This window comes from Sus scrofa, chromosome 15 (assembly GCF_054392235.1).
Source record: "Sus scrofa isolate SSC_HxYL_T2T_F1_AM1 chromosome 15, Sscrofa_HxYL_maternal_Yorkshire_Landrace_v2.0, whole genome shotgun sequence".
Taxonomy (NCBI): domain Eukaryota; kingdom Metazoa; phylum Chordata; class Mammalia; order Artiodactyla; family Suidae; genus Sus; species Sus scrofa.
In genome coordinates this window covers 61,068,893-61,090,481 of record NC_139397.1, presented here as the reverse complement: position 1 = coordinate 61,090,481, position 21,589 = coordinate 61,068,893, and the positions used below count along the sequence as shown (strand labels likewise).

Genomic DNA, 21,589 nt, shown 5'->3' with positions numbered 1-21,589 from the left:
TTTAATTGAAAATATGAACATATTAACTGACCTAGAGGAAAAAGGGAAAATACTTGGGATTTTTATGGGCATGAAGAAAAGTGCTTGAGAAATGGCTCCTAGAGGTTTATACATCAGTGCAAATAAAACAGCTTTGTAGATTTTAAACACAAACCATCCCAAGGAACCTTAGACATTAGAACATGCCTTCAGTGCTCAATTGGGCTGGTGAAATGATGCTAAATGTAATTCAGCCCCAAAGTTCAAATTTCTCTGGAATTTGTTTATTCTGATATCTATATCCTTATCTATCTATCTATCTATATGCTTTTTGGCTGTGCCCATGGCATGTGGAAGTTCCCAGGCCAGGGACTGAACCCATGTCACAGCAGTGATCCAAGCTGCTACAGTGACTGTAAGCCTGATCCTTAGCCTGCTGTGCCACAAGAGAACAACCTGTTTATTCTGATAAAGTGGGATGTGAATGACCTAGATCTGAAACCTGGAAGCTCCTTCCTCCAATATTATTATAACTGAGTGAAAATTCAGAGCATGAAATCTTGTGTTTATGAGTGATCAGTTTATCTGAATCCTTGCCTTTCAGACTCTAAGCAATTATGCTGTCAACTCAGAGAATGTGGCTCCTAACATCCTAAAATCAGCAACAGTCACTGTTCCATTCTTACCAAACAAGAGCATGTTAGTTATTCTACTGGGTTATAATACAGTGTTCATTCATTCCTCCTATCCATCTTTGACACATGGATAGGGGGTTGGTTTTTTTAACCAAACGCAGAAGACAGCTAGTTGAAAGTATTGACAATTTACTGAACAAGCAATACCATTTGCAAGTAGTGGGTTTTTTTTTTTTTTTCTAAATCATTTGCAGAGTTATGGAAAATTTCTGACTCCTGTGAAATTGAGTAGTTTGAGTTGAGTCGATCTGTGAACATATGGCAGGAAGTGATGTATAATTAAAATACAACTTTACATTCCATAAAATTTTTCAAATTGCAAAAACTGGTTGTTAAAAATATTACAGGGCACTAATTTATGGCATTGGCCTTAGAAAGTTCGGGACTGTTAGTAAATCAGACATTAGATGCCAAAACTTATTCCACCACATGCAACAGCTATCCTAAGAGTAAGAAAGGGAACATATCTGCTGAATGCCAAGTTCTTCTTATTTTATGACAAGTCCCATTACACAGATGAGGAAATTGAGGATCAGGAAGATTAAGAAACTTGTCGAAGGTCATATGTAAATTTATTTACCTGAGATATGAGTAGAGGTCCAGCTAGACTGCCTGATTCTGTGTGCTTTCTGCCAAACCATGTCACACCAAGGTACATTGAGCACCGCTTTTTTTGTTGTTCTTTACAAAGAGAATTCTAGCCCAGTTTTTGTATGCCGATATGCATTACTTTATAAATTTACCCCAGATTTGTTACTTTTCCAAAAATGTTTTAGACTCATTTGTAACATCTTTTCGTATGAGTATGTGTGTGTGTGTGTGTGTGTCTTTACCATTCTGATTTAATTCTGTAGAAGACATTACATGGTAAGTCCTATTAAAATTGACACTATAATTCTACAGTAATCTAAGATATGCTTGCTTTTTAATTAAGTCAATATACTGGTGATTTTTTGAAGTTTATTTTACCTGCAGTTGTTACTGGTAATTTACTGGAGATCTATTGAAGTAGAATATGATGCAAGTCTTATGTATGTTCTGGCACATTTAAGTTACCGTTTTATGGGAAATTTAATTGTTGTTGGAGTTAATTTGGTTTACAGTGCACTGAATCTAATACATCTATACTTGGTAAACTCTTTTTCTAACCAGTCCACCTGGAACTGCATCACCCGTTAATTGATTCTAAAAAGGGATGCCAGATTTAATGCCGGCATATTTTTTATTTGTTCGCTCTACAGCCTCTCACTTATAGTACAGTCTCCATACTTTCTTTTCCCTCCAATCCACGCCCATTTTGCAGGGTTCAACTTCTGGCTTAAGCCCATGTTTCAGGGGAATGAGGTCATTCAAATATCATTTGCCAGATCTCTCCACCAAAGGACAATAACCAAGGACTTGGGTGGAAAATCTCACACAAAGCCAAATTAGAATTTGTGCTAATGAGACCAAGGTATTGGTTACAACGATGATATCTCTCAAAGACAGCATAGTTACCGTAAATGCTCTAATCATCTTCTCCTCCTCTTCAGACTCTCCTGGGCAGACCCAGAGGCTCCAAGTCTAGATTTGACCTTGTTTTTCAAGAGCTTTGTTTTCTTTATCATTTGAAGTGGCCAGTGCATTTTCTGAAAATTAAGGCACAACTGTAGTAAAAAGTGGAGGTCCCTGATTCCAATTACGTTAAATGCAACCCATTCCTTTATATTATTCAGTTTATTAAAATTTTAGTATGTTATAGCAGTATTTCAGGAGACTGATAATTGAACTTGGAGACCCGAATTTTAATTCACCATTAACTGGCTATATGGGTTTCCTTAAGTCTCTGAAGTCGTCTATGCTTTGCTTTCTTCATTGTTAAAAACTGGAAAAGAAATAATGAGTCTACCTGCCAAAGTTACCTCCGACAAAGTACAACATAAACATAAAAGCAATAAGGACTTACAAAATGCAAGGTCTTACTGTTAGGTATAATGTTAAATTAGAAAAAAACCTTCCACTTTCTAATGACAACATCGGCAGTAACAACCCTCATGACTGTGTGAATAGCACGATGAAAGGATGAACCAAATTAATCTTTCCTTGAGGTGCATATCAAAAAGTATGCACCTCATACTTTTTTGTACACATCTGAACAGGCATAACGCCCATGAAATTATGCTTTTCATGGAAACTTTGACCATATTAATCTTGGCAGAGTTTGGGTAATATTTTTGGAACTCTGAAAAGACTCTTTCATTTTAATTGCCATGAAAGGCTTTATTTTTTTCCCCTACACTGTATTAGGGAAATAATTTTTAAAAAAAAGGTACCATCATGTTCCTGATAATATTTTATGGAAATGAAATAGCCGGAGTAGAAGGGTACCCTCAGATGTCCCCTTTACCGTAACTATGACCTATGTAGAAGTGTGAGCCTTTCAGCCTTCAGTCATTAATCGTTCCTGTCACACTTGGTAATGTCATAAATTCATGTTCGTACAACACATTATAAATTGGCATTTTCGCCTTTAAGCCGCTTTGCGCAAAGTGATTTTCTCTCTCTCAGCAGGACAGTGAGTCAGACTCCTTCAGCTGTTTCTACTTCTAAAACTCCTAATTTTGCAAAGTACATTGGCTGTTTTGGGCTATTGCTGCAGTGACCTAGTCTGAATGCTACGCTGGCCAGCTTGCTCCAAGAATTAATGGACTTCAAGCCTGGATAATGTGTCCCAGAGAAGGTAAAGGAGAAAAAGCACCTTGCTATACTCGCTTTGCACTTATTATTCCACTCCCATGAAGATTCCAGGAAGCCACTGGAGCTTCTCTTATTCTTGACAGTGAAAGTGAGTTGGGAATGTGGAAGGATTAACAAGTCCTAGAGACTGAACCTCAGCACCTCTGAATCCAGTAAAATCGTTAGCCTTCCCCATTCCCTGAAGACTGTCTCTAAGTGATTTTGCCAAAACAAGTCTCTCTACCAGTAGGAGATTGTCAAGGCTCCAATTAGTAAATCCCTAAGCCCCAAAGTCAATTATGTGGGTATGAAAAGTGCTGGAAAACTCTCATTCCTGGGAAAAGAAAGAATCAGATAGGCCATTAGCCCCACTGGGTGCATAGAAGGATTAGAATCCACCACAAAAAGCAATGTTCATGCTTCTACTGAAATGGAATAAAGATGACTGGATGACTATACTGTTAGATCCGTTTCAGTAACTTTCTGAAAGCGACACAAGCCAGCAAAGTACGCTGGATGTTTATTCCTCTCTAAATGGTTCCTCCACTCCTATGCACTGTAAGGGAACATATAAAACATGTTTCAGGTATTTGGGAAAAGAGAAGAATTAAAAAAATAATTTTCCTTCAGTAGAAAAAGCCAGGGTTCTCTTACTAATGTAGTAGGGAAGATTTTGGTATTTAACAATAGAAAATTTTGTCAACCCCTGCCCCCAGAAGATGGGAGACTATCTGTCAAAGATAGTATGCTATCAAAATATTACAGCACTAAGTATAAGGATGAAAAGAACCGTGAAAGACCACTTATGTCAATAAGTTTGGTTAAGGCTTCAGCCCTAGATACTTCTAAACTAGGATATTTAGTAAATGAACTGGAGTTTATAAAGACAAGTAGATTCCATCATAGAGAACTCACAAAAGCCTAGGAACATGAGGAATTTTATCCTTAAATGGCAAATGACGAAATAATCCTTTGTGAGGAAGATTGCTGTTTGGTGGAAGCTGCTGGAAGCCCAACAAAATCTCTCTTCCATTTTCCCACAGCACTAGAGCTGCTGCTGGGCTCATAACTGCCCAATCAGACAGCACGGTTTCAGGGCTCACTGGCATATACGTGTGACCATGGATCTCAGTTCCCATCCATACAATGTCATGAAGTGATGGTCCCTTGGTCTGGTCTTGGTCTTAAAATACTGAGTATGCACATTTCCATACTTCTTATCTCGGGCTAAACCACTGAGGAGTCACTAACTTACAAGGAAGGTATTATATAGGATGGATATAAAAGAAAATGGGAGGATCCAGCCTCCCTGAAGGCCCTTTGGAGCTTGCAGAGGAGTCACTCTGCCAATCCTGGTCACGCACCTCAGTCCTATCACAAAAGAGGAAAAAAACTTCTCAACTTTCAATATTTAAATTTTAAATAGCATGAACATAGCTCCATTTTGCTTAGGATGGTCCTGCCTTATGTTTATTGCCTTGGCATAATTATAAATGGCATTCTCTTTCACTATATGAAAATAAATCACATGGTAACTACCCCTATTTTCATTCAATGGCTCATGCTACCTCTTTACATTAGTAGCTCAGCTTCTCTACAGCCAATATAGAAACTGGCACCTGGCATCAGATGCTAACATAACAAGACTTCAAATAGGTGTGATTAGTAGTCATGTGGTGGGCATCAGGATATGTATACAGCAGGTTAGGAGACTGGATATACTCTGGCAAAATATTTGATAAAATTATCCCCTGTGATGACTTGAAAGACCACGTGTATCTATGCAATCTGTAGCCACAGTGCCAGAATGTTAATTTGTGTTGGTTAGTCCTTGCTTCATTTAGCAAGGTATTACAAGAAAGAAAGAAACACTGGCAAGAATTGGCAAGTTTCAAAGCAGAGATGAAATAGAACAGATGGGGTTGGAAATACCTCTTGCATCTATACTTCAAACAGCTATAAATTCCTAACTATTGCTTCTCCAACCTTTCTCAAAGACTCATCATTAAGCCACTGAGATTAAGAGTGTTTACACATGAAATCACTGTTTTAAATATCATCAAAATAGGTGCCTTTATCTTTTTTATTTTTAAAAAGAATTTTATTAAAGTATAGTTGATTTGCAATGTTGTGATAATTTCTGCTGTACAACAAAGTGATTCAGTTTTACATATACCCACATCCATTTTTTCTCAGATTCTTTTCCCATATAGGTTGTCACAGAATATTGGGTAGAGTTCCCTGTGCTATACGGCAGATCCCCGTTGGCCAGTCATTCCATATACATCAGTGTGCCTATGCCAATCCCAACCCTTGTTCCATCCCTTGTGCTTTTAAAATAAGGAAAAGAAGAATGGATCCCAGAACCCAGGAAATAAGGCTGGCATAAGAACTATGTGCCAAAAAAGATTTTGTGTGTGGTGACTGGAATCTGGAACTGATGGGAAGAAATAAAATCAGTCAGAAGCCTGATGAATTTCTGAAATCGCAAACCTGGCTTACAGATGCCTATGGCTATCTAAACCCCAAGCAAGGGTCTACTTCACATCTACTTCAGATATCAGCATGGAAACAGTGAACAAGGAAGATCCTCCTCAAATGGCACAGCCAGTGGCTAAGGAAGATGATGGTCCAGAGTTACTCTGAGAGAAGTAGAATCAGTTGTGACAGGAGGAACTGGCCAAGGACACAGTTAGTCTTCAGGGCAGAGAATCAACAGGATTCCTGCCCAGTTAAGGACCATCAGTGAATCTGCATGTCATTCCTCCCTTTTCCAGAGGAAGTCTTCATTGCAGGAGCACAGTTCCTGCCCCACTGATGTGTGTGTGTGGGGGGGGGGGGCATGTATTGTGAAAGGGGCACAGAGACCTGGCCTTATGGGATATGATACAGCTAATATAAAGGAGATCTTGGATTATATTCAGGCTTCCTAACTCAAAACATGGTGAGAGGCCAAAGAGAATATTGGAAAGAACAGGGATTTTGGAGTCTTATCTTTGTTTGTAGTTTTTTTTTTTTTTTTTTTTTTTTTTTTTTGCTCTTTTAGGGCTGCACCTGCAGCATATGGAAGTTCCCAGGCTAGAGGTCAAATCGGAACTGCAGCCACCAGCCTCCATCATAGCCACAGCCACAGCAACATGGGATCTGAGCCACGTCTGTGACCTATACCACAGCTAATGGCAATGTGGGATCCTTAACCTACTGAGTGGGGCCAGGGATCAAACCCCCAACCTAATGGGTACTAATTGGGTTCATTACAGTTGAGCCACAACGGGAACTCCTTGTTTGTACTCTATGGCCAGAGTAATATCCAAATCTCAACAACAGTAAAGGTGGGGGCTTCAGCAGAGATCAGTTGCAGCCAAAATGTGGAGCAGATGTGTCAGCCCTGCCGATAACCTTGGACAAGGTCTTAACGTCTCTGGACTTCAGTTTCTTCACTTATAAAATGGAGATGTAATATCCACTTTAAAAGTTAAAACCTTTGTCCATTGTCAGGGCTAAATAAGTTCAGTTCCATTCTGTTTGTTCCACTACACGTATGTGATGGTCTGCCTTCTTGGCAAAAGGTCTCAAACCAGTTTGTTCTTGTTTTACTACTAACGTCAACAATGAATTGTGCACTTCAAAGAAAATACCTACTTCTACATCCTACAAAGTTAAAGGCTAATATTGAGGGAAAACTTCAACCACAGCTTGGTTAAGAATAAATATAAAAATGAACACTTTCCTCTAAGTTTTTTTTTTTCCTTCTGGGTGCCATGATAATTACATAATTATGAATAGCTTATTATTTTTCTGTTTACTTTAATTCATTAATTGATCCATTATCAAATAGTTATTAAATCACTATTGCATACCAGGCACTAAGTCAATCCTGGGATGGAGGGGTGAACAAAACAGATGTCATCCTTATCCTCCCACATCTTAGGAGTCTAGTTGTGGAGTCAGATGCTAAGGAGAGGTGAAGTAAGAAACATAATTTATGGTTCTAACTGAAAAAAATGAATATGAAAGCTCTCTAATATTGCATCATAAAGATAGTGATGCTAAAATCAATATGCATATTGATAAATAAATTTAGAAATTGATAAATTAAATCTCTTAACTGTTCCCAGAAAGGATTTACAGATAGAAGTTCTTAGCCCCTGTTGAAGGACAGGCTTCAAGGACTCTCAGAAAAAAATAATTTTACTCTAAAACTCAACGGTATGACCTGTGATTGATTCATTGAGACTGAATTCAATTCAACTGACTCAGCTCAATTCAACTTAATTAAACTTAACAAACGTTCTTTGAGGACTGCATTACTGTGGAAAGAAATTATTTTTTTCCCTTGGTGCTTGATACATTCCTCTCCTTCCCAAAGCCCTAAAAAGTTTTAGATCTGACTTTATTCCACCACCTAATAAGAGCTCAGAGAATGACATAAGCGGCAAACCAAAACATGCCTTAGCAGCCCAGCAGGAATGAATTGTAAAGTTTTGTTTTTGTTTTTTCTTAATGAATCAAGGGAGCGATTGACCTTTTCAGCTGAAAGCAATTAGTGAAGAATTATGTTCTAGTCTTTCCTAGAATAGGTGGCAACAATTACTGTCTCTGTGCATATTCTTCCTCTTTAAATTTGAATTTCTAAAAATGATTTTAATTTTGTGTGTTTTCCATTAAAAAAATGTATATAGTTCCTTTCCTTTACTTTTAGCCCAGGTTCACCTCAAAAGTTTGTTTTGGGGGCCTTAATGACTTGTTCTCAGTTTGCCTATTAGTAGTGCCAGAAATGCCTTAGACAATTTGATATGGATTTTCTAGGGACATAAGGCCAAAAGTAGTCAGTGCTAATTGAAAGTTCTATCCATTTGGAAATATTTTTTACCTGGTAAAGCTCTAGTGAAACTGCAGCAAAAGAAACTCCACCGCTGAAGTTTTCAATTGTGTTAACTAGAGTGTTTTCCTCAGCTTGGCAAGCACTGGTAGATATAGGTGTTTAATTCTGTTTAATTTATAGCAACCTCCAAAACATGTTTGTTTTCATTTTTTGCAGAATTGAGAACTAGACTGCCTATACAAAGTTTTTCAAGTAAAATTTAATGCTATTTTAGTTGCTAATTTTTTAGTTGAATTTTGCTCATCTTAATAGGATAAGATTTCTAATAATATGGACAAGAGCTGCTTTTTTAGTTTGGAATTCACTGAGTAAATAATCTTTCATATTTCTATCATGTTAATTGCTGTGTATCAAGCACCAACATAGTTTGCAACCTTGTAGGGAAATGACAGATACTGGAAAAGTCACTTAGTGTTTTCCAATGACTTGAAATTACTGTGATATCAGTTGCAAAAACCTTAGATATCCCACACAGGTCACAGAAGACAGGCAGAAAGCCCTAGTTGGAAATGACCTTAAAACTCTTTTAATCTAACAACTTTCTTGATAGAATAGGAATTTCAAGAAAGCTGTAAGACAAAGAGAGCCATTTCTAGCCTACTTGGCTCAGCTAAATCTAGCGATCTAGTGAGTCTCTAAGAGACCTTGGCTGAAGGACCATTCCTCCAGAAAGAACTTTTTTTTTTTTGCTTATTAGTGCTGTACCTGTGGCATATGGAAGTTCCCGGGCTAGGGGTCAAATTGGAGCTGTAGCTGCCAGCCTATGCCACAGTTACAGCAATGTAGGATCCAAGCCTCCTCTGCAACCTACACCACAGCTCATGGCAATGCTGGATCTTTAACCCACTGAGCAAGGCTAGGGATTGAACCTGTGTCCTCATGGATACTAGTCAGGTTTGTTACTGCTGAGCCATGATGGGAACTCCCAGAACTTGTTTCTAACATATACCTGAGGGAATCTTCAATCCTGACCCAAACAACTTTTTTTGGGGGGGTGGGGGGCACACTCCAGCATGTGGAAGTTCCTAGGTAGGTAAGGGGTCAGGGATCAAACCTGCAGCACAGCAGCAACCCAAGCCACAGCAGTGACAATGCCAGATCCTTAACCCACTGTGCCACGAGAGAATTCCCTGAGCCAGTATCTTAATTTTTCCTTTGGAGGTTTGAAGAATCATGGGGGAAGTACAAACTGTTTTAGGCCATGCCTAAAAGTACAATATTTTTTTCCCCTCACTTGCATCTGATGCTGAGAAAAAAGTGTCCTACACTTTGACAACAAAAGGATTTTTTCCTAACCCATTCTTTAGTCAAGAAAGGCCTAATATCTTAAGGACTTTGGATTTGTGAAGGAATCTTGTTCCAATTCTACCATGTGTTGACCTAAATAAAGCCTCATCTTTTATCTTCCCCTGCATTAGAACTCAAAACTAACTTTCTGGTATCAGCAAACAATTCCAGGGACTCACTGTATTAGCCCTTGTTTATACACCTAAAAATAGAGTCATATCCTTCAGTTACTATTCAACAGAGTATTTATTTATTGTATTTTCTTCCTGGTATTTAAAAAGTTTTTAAAGAGGCGTTTTCCAGAAAATCCATAGTTTTTGGGAAGTAAATTTCAATACATTTTAATTGTATTTATCATAGGTCACAGCCCTTTTTATTGTTTTCTATCTTCTCTTTTTAAACTTTGGGACTCCTGCCCTCAATGAGAAGGTCATCTATGTCTTATTTAGATGTATTCTGGGAATTCTTAATTTCAACCCTACAGTTTAATTTCTTACTCTCTTTCTAGAAAAAAAATTTCATTTTTCATGTCTTTTGAGAAAAAAAAATTCCATATCATATGCAAAAATGTAAAAGATTAAGAAAAAGAGATTTTTTTTTCCTAAACTTCAAGAAGAAATATTGGTTGGGGAGGGAGGAAAGTTGTAGAGGCTGAGATTTAGACAAACAGTTAATTTATGTATTTAGCCCATAGCTGTTTATTGAGTTCCTATAAAGTGCCAGGGAATGTGTTAGTAATTTGCAACAAAATAATGAATAAAGGAGACATGGTGTCTTCCCTTATAAGTCTTTACAATAAAATCATATTTAAAACAATGAATGGTTGGTATGAGCATGAAATAAAATTAATATATTACATTTTTCAAAGGCTACTTCTGGACATAGTGCATACAGTTAAATAAAGGCTGTTAAATTAGGAAGTTTCCATTGTGGCTCAGTGGTAATGAACCCAACTAGTATCTATGAGGACCCAGGTTCAATCCCTGGACCCGCTCAGTGGGTTAAGATCTGACATTGCTGTGAGCTGTGCTGTAGTTCACATATGTGGCTCAGATTCCGCATTGCTGTGTTGTGGTGTAGGTCAGCAGCTGTAGCTCAGATTTGACGTTAGCCTGGGATATTCCACATGCCACAGGTATGGCCTTAAAAAGCAAAAGAACCCAAAAAACAAAACAGCAACAACAACTAAAAGACTATTAAGTTAAAAGCTTCTCAGAGACTAAACTGTCTTTAGTGATCAAGATCATGGAATTTGGGAGTTCCTGTCGTGGCGCAGTGGTTAACGAATCCGACTAGGAACCATGAGATTGTGGGTTCGGTCCCTGGCCTTGTTCAGTGGGTTAAGGATCCGGCGTTGCCGTGAGCTGTGGTGTAGGTCGTAGACGCGGCTCGGCTCCCGCGTTGCTGTGGCTCTGATGTAGGCTGGCGGCTACAGCTCTGATTGGACACCTAGCCTGGGAACCTCCATATGCCGCGGGAGCAGCTCAAGGAAATAGCAAAAAAAAAAAAAAAAAAAAAAAAGATCATGGAATTTGGTAGGTGTTCAGCAATTAGCACCATGACATGAATTTCTGCATTGAGCTCTGGATGGTTTGTTTGGTGTTTATCTTCTGCTCACTCTCCTCTACATTAATTAATATTTTAGCTGTATTTGGAATTCTAAGTCAAGAGGTCTTTTTCTCTTTTGTTTTCCTTTCATTAGTTTGAAGATATTATTCTACAATTCCTCCACATTTCTTTTTACTAATGAGAAGTGTGCTTTTTACCCAACTGTTTCACCTTGGTGGGTAAACTGTCTCTTCTCCCTCTTTATCTTTACAATTTTGTTTTTGATTTTAACTTTACATGGTTGTAATATGTGTAGGTATGGATATATTCATCCTGCTCAGAACACAGTATATGCCTTCAGTATAAATAAAGATGTTTTCCTCTGTGTCTAAAAAATCCTCTCTTATCTAGCACTTATTATATACAGATTAGCCGGAACGGGGGTCAACAATAAGTGCTAGATCGGAGAGGATTTTTGAGACACAGAGGAAAACATCTTTATTTATACTGAAGGCACACTGCGTTTCATTGTCCATCGGGCAACAGATGAGTGAATATCCACCCAATACCATTCAAATTCTTAAAGTTTAAAGAAATAATATACTCAAATACCTTCAGAAAGGCACCACTGGTAATAAAAGTCTCCATAAGCCCATCCTCATGTGTAACCAATGTTAATACTTTTTATTCCTGGTATTTCTATGCATGTATCAACTTATTATTATTATTATTATCATTATTATTTGGTTTTTAGGGCCAAACTCGCAGCATATGGAGGTTCCCAGGCTAGGGGTTGAATTGGAGCTACAGCTGCCGGCCTACACCACAGCCACAGCAACACCAGATCTGAGCCTCGTCCGCAACCTACACCACAGCTCACGACATCACTGTATCCTTAACCCACTGAGTGAGGCCATGGATAAACCTGCAACCTCTTGGTTCCTAGTTGGATTTGTTTCCACTGTGCCCGGATGGAAACTTATTATTTTTAATAAAATTAAACTTATTATTAACTTATTATTTTTAATAAAATAGGTTGTACTATCAAACTGTGTATAATGACCTAAAATCTAAGCTTCCAAGTCTAACATCTGAGTCTATGAATGTGAAATTATTCACAGGGTTTCCAGAGATTATCTTCCATTGACATTTGGCACAGAAGGTATCTGCTGTTAAGGTGTTCATAACTTCGTGGAGAAGGAGAATCCAAATGAACTAAAATCACAAAGTAGAAATAAGTGAGTTGCCTCAAGATGTTTTTGGAATGGCATAGTGTATAAATGAATTGATTTTATAGATAAATACAATAATGACAAGAGTACAGTTAGAAGGAAGAAAAGATGTGTGATATCATATAAGTACTTTTCAGAGAATAGGTATTTTGCCATTTAGATTTCAGTGCTACTACTGCTTTGGAGTTGTGATTTTCAACCTTCTTTTTAGCAATAGACTCCTTTCTTCAAATGAAGTCTTACAAGGAGCCACTGTTTATGAAACAGACCATAGGCTATTCAGTTGAAAAGATTTGGCAAAAAGCAAAAGTTTGTCAAAGCCCACCCACAATCCATCTCCTCTGTGCTCCCAGTTGCCCGATTCCTCAGAAAAATGTGTAGGACTCCCTTGAGCAGTTTGAAAATCACCAATTTAAAGGATAACAATTTTTTCCTATTCTTTTACTCACTTCCCCCTTTCCCTAATATCATTCATTTCCCTCTCTTTTTGCAAAAACTTGATAAATAATGAAGAAATAGTTTCATATTTTACTGTTTTTGGTCATAGAACCAGAAAAAATGATGAAAGATTATAAAATGGGGTTTGGAGTTCCCGTCGTGGCTCAGTGGTTAACGAATCTGACTAGGAATCATAAGGTTGAGTGTTCGATCCATGGCCTTGCTCAGTGGGTTAAGGATCTGGCATTGCTGTGAGCTGTGGTGTAGGTTGCAGACGCAGCTCGGATCCTGCATTGCTATGGCTCTGGTGTAGGCCAGTGGCTACAGCTCTGATTAGACCCCTAGTCTGGGAACCTCCACATGCGGCAGAAGCAGCCCTAGAAATGGCAAAAAGACAAAAAATAAAGTAAAATAAAATAATAAAATAAAATAGGGTTATACTCAATAAAAGTGTCTATGAATTAAATACATGTTCATTTTTAATAATTCAAAACAAGGGCATTTACTGAATTTTAGTTTTCAATTTTATGACTAACTCCATTATTTACATCAGGTATTGATTTTCATTCTGGGATCCTAATCTGAGAAATTAAGAATGGGAGTCTACAAAAGTGTTCAATATGTTATATGATGATGGATATTGTCATTTTCCTGTGACAGAGCAGTAAAAGCTACCATAACATTTTCAAAGTTCTAGCTTTTTTTTTTTTTGTCTTTTTGCCATTTCTAGGGCTGCTCCCATGGCATATGGAGGTTCCCAGGCTAGGGGTCCAATCAGACCTGTAGCCTCTAGCCTATGCCAGAGCCACAGCAAGACGGGATCCAAGCTGCGTCTACAACCTACACCACAGCTCACAGCAATGCCGGATCCTTAACCCCCTGAGCAAGGCCAGGGATGGAACCTGCAACCTCATGGTTCCTAGTCAGATTCGTTAACCACAGTGCCACGACAGGAACTCCTAAAGTTTTAGCTTTTGACTGGAATCATGTCAACTAACCAAAGCATGTCATTTATCTCATGGTGATTGATGCTTTATTGGTTACTAATATTTACATTTGATCTATTAAAGACAAAGAGAGATGACTTTTTATCTAATAGATGCAACTCATTTGGTATTCAATATCTTGAAATCATGGTACCCATTTGAGGAATGCCATAAAAGGGGCCTCTGTGGGTGTTGAGGGAACTTTGACCCTCAATAACAGTTTTGCTGTGTTTTGACCTTTACCAGCTTTCTTCTACAATGTGCATGCAGTGAATTTTCCTTATTTCTCCCCTGACTCTGTATCTGACTTGGCTTTCCTTAGACTTCTCTCTACCCTCTTATTCTTGAGTCAAAGTAGAAGGAAGATGCTTTGAATAAAATGCATTCAGTTCATTTTCCACTTGTTTCTCCATCTTCCTTTGCTTTAGTGAGGGGTTGGGGGGCATGTGTCAACTACAGGTGGTAATGATTTAAATATACCTGAAGGAACTGGAGACAATAGGAAGTTTAGCTGAGGGCTGATTTATTTTTATCAGGGATTAAATTGGTGCTTTAAAACATGTTTTAAAGTAGGAATGTCAGTGCTCCCTAGAATTACTCACAGAGATAGAAGTATTTTGTTTCCTCTGCTTATTGTCTGGAAGTGCTAACGGGAGTGGAAAAATTTATCAGAATAATAATTAGTTTTATAGGCACACTGGTCTAATGAATGCCTTTCTTGTGAATGAATCAGCATCAGAAGTCTCTATTTTCATGAAAATAAATGAATGAAGTAGGTCGAGGTGGTAAACCTAGACTAATAAGTGTAGATGCTAAGGCAAATCTGAAACAGAGCATTTCAGCGCCAGTAAGCAGACACCAGCCTTTTGCATTGTTTGAGATCTGCAGCATAATATGGCTTTGAAGTGAGCAGACAAAAGCAGTGACAAGCTCAAAAAAACAAACCTACTGTAAACAGAGTGTGTGCTTAGGAAGGAAAGGGATTGCCTTTTTATACCATTGGTTAATTATCAAAAGTTTTTTCTGTACCCCAATTTTTTGGATTTTGAACAGGCAGTTAACATTTATATTTCAAAACTTTAGAGATTCTCTTACTGTATTGTAAAGTGTCTGTTAGAAATGTACAAATTCAATTATTTAAATAGGCAGTCTGCCATTTAAATTATCTATTTCACTTCCATACAGTGGAAGAAGTTACTCTATTATTCAATTACTTTCTAAAAGCAAAGATTTAAGGAAAAGTCCATAATCGCTCATGGCAAACCCAAATTAAAGCTAGTAAGACTTACAAAAAGCACCTGCTTGTTACATAGACATAGAAAGATGTATACATAATATCCTTGGTGTATCATATGAAGTGGAAGGTACAGAATGGACCAGATGGATCAGTCTCTTCTTTCTAATACAATTCCCTCCAATTTTCTTTTCTATGACTTGAAATCCACAGTTCCACACAAATTCAAGCGCCAACATGAAGAAGGTATTCAATGTTTGATAAATAAATAAATGAATATATGATTGAATACAAATAACAACTCTGAAAAGCCATCTTTTACGACAAGTTAGTCTTATAGATTAGATTCTGAGGGTAGGGGTACACACGAAAGGAATGATTATTTTATTTTCTAACCAAAAAGGTTTATTTAAAAAGGTAGTTTCTATGGCTGCAAAATCCTTTCAGATATCTGCAATTGAACCAAGTATCCTTGTAACCAAGCAGGGCCCTGTGGGGCTCCTGAGCACAAAAGCCTTTCTGTGTCCCCCATTTCTTGTTTTGGGCCTCATTCAGCCTCTAATACCTTCCCTGAGTTCCAACGGACAGGCTCAGACACTCGATTATCAGGGAAGGAAGGGGATGCATAGACAAGGGAGGAACAGTCAAGAAACAATAGTGCAGCCTTGGGGCAGGGTCCTGGAACCCTCTCAAGGGATACACATGGTAAGATAGGCGTCTTATTCTTGCGCTTCTTTTAGAAATGAATGCTTTAAAATAGAATAGCTTAGAGTCCATCCTTGGCCTCCCTGGCTTAATTGCACCCTAAACCACCCGTAAACTAAAGACTAGGAACCCCGAGCACAGTTGCCTGTGGGTTAAAGATTATTACTACATGATGTTTTTCAGGAACTTTCCCAACTTGTTTTAATCTCTGGTCAATATGCCCTTTTCACAAGTACTATGATTCTAGGCAATAACCCAGAAGACCACCATCATGATCATGCTGAGATCTCCTGACTCCAGCTTTGATGACAGATTCCCCCAAAGAAAGAAGAATGCATATTTGTCCCAATCCTGATTCCTATCTGAAAAAGTGTTTTTCTCTTTTTTACTATAAAATTCCTCACAATTCTTGCACAGACTTTAAGGCATTAGCCTGCTGTGGCTCCCCTTGTCTGGCAAAGCAATAAATCTGTCTTTTTCTCCTTCAACCAAACTCTGTCTCCGCGTTTGTATTTGGCACCAGGCGGACAGAGGACGAATTTTGGCAACATCCTTGATTTTCTCAAAATCTCCCAATAGTTATCAAATGAGTATTTAAAATTTTTGATTAACTTTGCTTTCATTTCATTAAGTAAAATCTATAATTATAAAATTATCATTGTATAGTTTCATAAAAAGCATTTGGTGTTAAAATGAGAGGATAATTTGTTTTGATAAATTCTTTTGAATTTATGTCTCCTCTTTTTTGTTTTAGTCTCTTATTTTTTGATGGCATATACTCTTAAACTCCTGAGAAAATTTTCTTGAGAGGGAAATTTCAATAGGGACTGCATCTTTGTAACTTTCTGATATTCCACAAGCATGAGCCAATTGTGTACTTCAGTGGTATAATTCCAATACGGAAACTCATGGGAATTTCTCTTGAATTATTTTTTGATAGTTTTCTTCTTTTCATTTTCTTCCATTTCTCTTGCTAGATCTCTTGTTTCTCAGATGTTGAATTCCTAGACTATACCTCTAATTTTCTTACATTTTTTTCTCATGATTTTCCTTTGTGTACCTTTTTACTCAACTTTCAAGAACATTTCTTCAACTTTATCTTCCTTTTTCTTGAGTTTTTCAAGAGCTTTTTTACATCCCATTTCTTTCTTTCTTGCAACTGCCTATTCTTGTTTCTCAGATACAATAAAGTCAGCCTTCACTTTGCATGGCAGTATGGGACTGTAAAAATAACTTTTCAAGCGGAAACCATGCAAGCTATCTTAATAATCAATGGGGAAAATGACAATTGTTCTGTGAACTTCAATAATGTTTTCAGAACATTAAAAACATAACAGTTTTAAATGTATAGGGAATTTAAAATGACAAAACTAATATTTACTTAGTGTGGTGTAATTTTAAACATTAATAACGTTAAAAATCAAAATGTTTTCTTTCAGAAAACAATACTTGCCTCCTTTTGGTGGTGTAACATGCAATTCTAAATGGGCATCTTTTCCATGTCTTCAAGAACTGTCATACTCCTAACTTTGGATCAGTTTCCAACCATTCATATTTTGTGCTTTATTGTTATGAAATATTTCCAAGAGCTTTTTAATGTAAATTATTTTCCTCTCAGATATCTTCATCCTTTTTTCATCCATATAAAATAGTTGCCAATTATCACACCCAGTTACCTTAGCCAATCCTTGGAATCTAGGTGCAAATTTCATAGCTGAATTCTTTTCTGCTCTAGCAATTTCACAAGATAAACATCAATCAATTCACACCAACTTTTGAAAAAATGAAACTAGCTTTTACTTCCTTTCTTTTGCAATTATCGTTTTCTTTTACTGTGGCAACTACATTAACACTTTGACCTGAATGCTAACCAAATTAAATTATTATTATTATTATTATTTTTTTTTTTGTCTTTTTGCCATTTCTTGGGCTGCTATCGAGGCATATGGAGGTTCCCAGGCTAGGGATCGAATCGGAGCTGCAGCCACCGGCCTACGCCAGAGGCACAGCAAACGCAGGATCCGAGTCGCGTCTAAGACTCACACCACAGCTCACAGCAACGCCGGATCGTCAACCCACTGAGCAAGGGCAGGGATCGAACCCGCAACCTCATGTCTCCCAGTCGGATTCGTTAACCACTGCGCCACGACGGGAACTCCCCAAATTAATTTTTTAAATGACAGTCCTCAATACAGGCTTGAGCAGATTTCTGTTCCCAGTATATTCTAAACTAAAAGATATTAAAGCAACTTTACCGTGGTTTTTATATTCATTGGACTTTGCGATATGGTTTATGCAATCCATTTCTATTTTGCTTTGCTATCTCCATTTACTAATCATATCACATTTCACTTCCTGTGTGTTGTTTTTTGTTTTTGTTTTTTTCACTTTATTGCTGTACTTTCATTTCTGTTGGCCAATTTAATCTTTCCATTATCCATTCTGGAAAATGTCATGTGGGTTTATCAATGGGAGTAAATAACTGCATATTCTGTGGTCACATAACTACATACTCTACTGTCTGTGTGTGAAGTAACAGATATGCAGTAACCAACAGACTTTGAAAGAAGTGATGTGATTGGTTACTGATCATGATGTGTATCTATTACTACTAGTGACTATGGGCAGAAGAGCCAGCAAAAAAGTTTGTGCACTATGCACTTACCCTTAGTTAATATGCCATGGCAACTGCAATTTGAGCTGTATTACCAGGGGACTGGGGCTATAAACTAAACTGTGTAACTGATATTCATGCATATTGGAACCATGCAAAATGAGAAGTGCTTGTGCATCTCTTATTTCGACAAGGGCATGAATGATAGTATTTAACTGTTCTCCTTACACACCCATTGTTTGTTTGCTCCAGTTTACTTTTTCCATATTTGTCTCCATTCTCTACTTTGATATTAGATATTTGTCTGATTTACTTATATATAAGAGTGGGGCACTAAAATCTCATGTATAGAGTTTGTTAATATGGCTTTACTACTGGGTGATCTGGCTGTGCCATTTGTTAGGGAGTGTCCAATATTAGTGTCTTTAAGTCATCTTTTGGGATGGTTCCCCCTAAAGAGCCCTCTTCAAATGCCCTTTCTGATAAGGCTATACACTGCTACCTGTCTCCCAGGAGCTGAGGGTAGGAAAGGAGGCCCATTTCCCATTAACTCTCCTATTTTCATTCTGGTACCTTTATTTTTAACCATGTCAGTTCAGAGACACCCTGTTTTAGTCTCTCGAGAGAATAAACCTCCAGTGTTCTGCTAAGGTGAAGGATGGGTGGTCAGCCACCTGCCATTTTGAAGCTCCACCTTATCTCCACTTCCAAATATTCACTATGCCACCAGTTCTAGAGCTTTTTCAGGCTGGCATGTTGTACATTTTGTCATTTCTTAACTGTCTCCATTGCTACTTTAGCAGCTTTTCCTATTCACTCATCAACTCTCTATCTGCTTTCTAGTTCTCTAAATTTGGTTGCAGTATTCCTCTGTTTTGTTTTCTTTGTGAGTTTGCAGTTTTTAAAATAAAAACTTTATTGTTATTATAGTGAGATTTTGTAAGGGAGTAAAGGTTAAATTTATGCAGTTAATTCACTCTCTTTAATTTGAAGACTCCCACTTAAAAAACATACCAATAGGTATTTTAATTTTTTTATTTTATTTTTTGTCTTTTGTCTTTTTAGGGCTGCACCTCTGGCATATGGAGGTCCCCAGGCCAGGGGCCTACTTGGAGATGTAGCTGCCAGCTACACCACAGCAACAGGGGATCTGAGCTGCATCTACCACCTACACCACAGCTTATGGCAACATCGGATCCTTAACCCACTGAACAAGGCCAGGGATCGAACCGCACGCAACCTCATGGTTCCTAGTTGGATTCATTTCGGCTGCACCATGATGGGAACTCCCCAATAGGTTTTTTTTGTTTGTTTGTTTGTTTGTCTTTTTAGGGTCACACCCTTGCCATATGGAGGTTCCCAGGCTAGGGGTCTAATTGGAGCTGTAGCTGCCGGCCTACACCAGAGCCACAGCAACGCCAGATCAGAGCCGCGACTGTGACCTACAGCTCACGGCAATGCAGGAACCTTAACCCACTGATCAAGGCCAGGGATCAAACCCGCAACCTCATGGTTCCTAGTCGGACTTGTTTCCGCTGCTCCACGACAGGAACTCCCCCATTAGGTATTTTTAATACTTTGTTCTAAATCCTTGTATAAGTCAAATATAAAATTTGAACATGGACAGGAGAGGATAATGCTATAGTTTTTAAACTCTTTTCTTATTTGGCCTGCTTTAATAGAATACAAGCTTTGATATCTCCTTCTGGTACTTTTCTTCTAGAGATGATAAAGCCTTTACTGTTTGTCATTGATTTTTAGGTTTTCATTATCGGAGCTATATAAAGTCAGCCATAAATACTGTAAGAGCATTTTGTGTAAATGATTTATAACACTTTCTTGAGATGGCTTCAGCAGCCTTATTCAACAGCATCTCCTGGCATTTTTAATAACTCTCTTAATATATTCTGTCATCCCCATCTGTTTTGATTTAATGTTGATTACACAGACACGCCGTGCTGCAAGATGCCACCTGATCACTTCAGTGCTGTGTTATGCGTGCATTCAACTCAAAGTATTTTCAGAGAGGAAACATAAAACTGCTATTGTTAAATTATATCAATTTTATTAGGTTTCTCCTGGGTCAGTTATGTAGAACTTTGGAAAATTAAACATTAAACATATTCACAGAAAATCATGTCACTGTTTTTTAAACCAGCTCAATTTAACCTGCCTCTAATCCCCTAACCAGCAATTCTCTGACTACATCCCTGGGGAAAATATATTGAACACAGTGGAAGGTTAAGGGAGACGAGTACAGTGAGACTAGGAAGCAGCCAATCAGATGGCGAGGGTCTAAAGATCCGATGCCTCAGACAAGCAGCACCAAGCTGGGCTGGTTAGTCTCCTTTTATTGCGGACGAACATCGCATACATGTTTTAATGCTCCCTATGTTGGCAGCAGCTGCCAAACAGACCCCGTAGCTAAGAAGAGAGAGATATATACCCAAGCAACTCATTCTGCACAGCAGCCAACAAGACGATATTCCTATGCTGGAATGTTCTCATTCAAAGGTATCGGTTCTTTTTCATTGAGTTGTTATATTTCTTAAGAATTATGGGAAGCAGAGATGCTGGTGCTGGAGGAAGAGCCCTCTGCTTTCTAGTAATGCTTTGTTCCTGTTTTTGGTCTAAATGCCAGCCTTTTAAGATGGTTAACCTCTGGGGGGGAGACGGTAAGAAGCAGAATAAAGGGACAATTTTACAAGGCTTAAGCTGTTTAAAAACCCTTGATTCGGCTGACTCTTTGTTATTATCGCTATTGTTCTGGAGGTAAGCCTGCTAAAAATGTAGCTTTAAATCATCACATTCTGCTACGTTCATAACTAAAGACACCCAGGGAAAGAACTGGGGTGTAAAGGGCAGGGGGAAATGACACCTCTCCAAGGTTGTTGCAATTTATCTAGCTGTCTACCAGCCCCAGAGAAAAAAGGGGCCACATTGCTGATCTCTGGTGGAAGAAGAATTTTGTCAGCAGAAGGATTCCTCTCTCCAGTTTAGACGCAAGTTTGATAAAAAACGAACACTTTGAGTATTCTCATTTTGCTTAATAATTAAGATACTTTGATTATCATTTCTTACTGACAGCTGGTGTAATCATCCAAAAGTCATCAGCATATTAGGTGCTCTTGTTTTAGTTGCCAAGGTAATCGGGAGGATAATTTAATATGTTACAGAGTAACAAAAGACCCAGGAGAAACATATTGCATTAGGTGAGGCATGAGATTGCTTTGTGAAGCATTTATTTTTTAGGGTGAGTTCCTTCTTTTGT

At 38.1% G+C, this 21,589-nt stretch overlaps 2 protein-coding genes across 7 annotated transcripts in view; one reads left to right on the top strand and one right to left on the bottom strand.

Moving 5' to 3' along the window:
- Positions 1-21,589, bottom strand: part of CFAP96 (cilia and flagella associated protein 96) — a 487,170-nt gene that overhangs the window by 27,154 nt on the left and 438,427 nt on the right. For 2 of the 6 annotated variants that reach the window (XR_014828697.1, XR_014828698.1), the window contains exon 13: positions 2,172-2,302. The exons of the other annotated variants lie outside the window; for them this stretch is intronic. The gene's annotated coding sequence lies outside the window, so the exon portion shown is untranslated. The remainder of the gene's footprint in view (positions 1-2,171; positions 2,303-21,589) is intronic. 6 annotated transcript variants of the gene reach the window in all.
- Positions 20,671-21,589, top strand: part of SORBS2 (sorbin and SH3 domain containing 2) — a 324,236-nt gene continuing 323,317 nt past the window's right edge. The window contains 1 exon segment of the mRNA NM_001444777.1: positions 20,671-20,832. The gene's annotated coding sequence lies outside the window, so the exon portion shown is untranslated.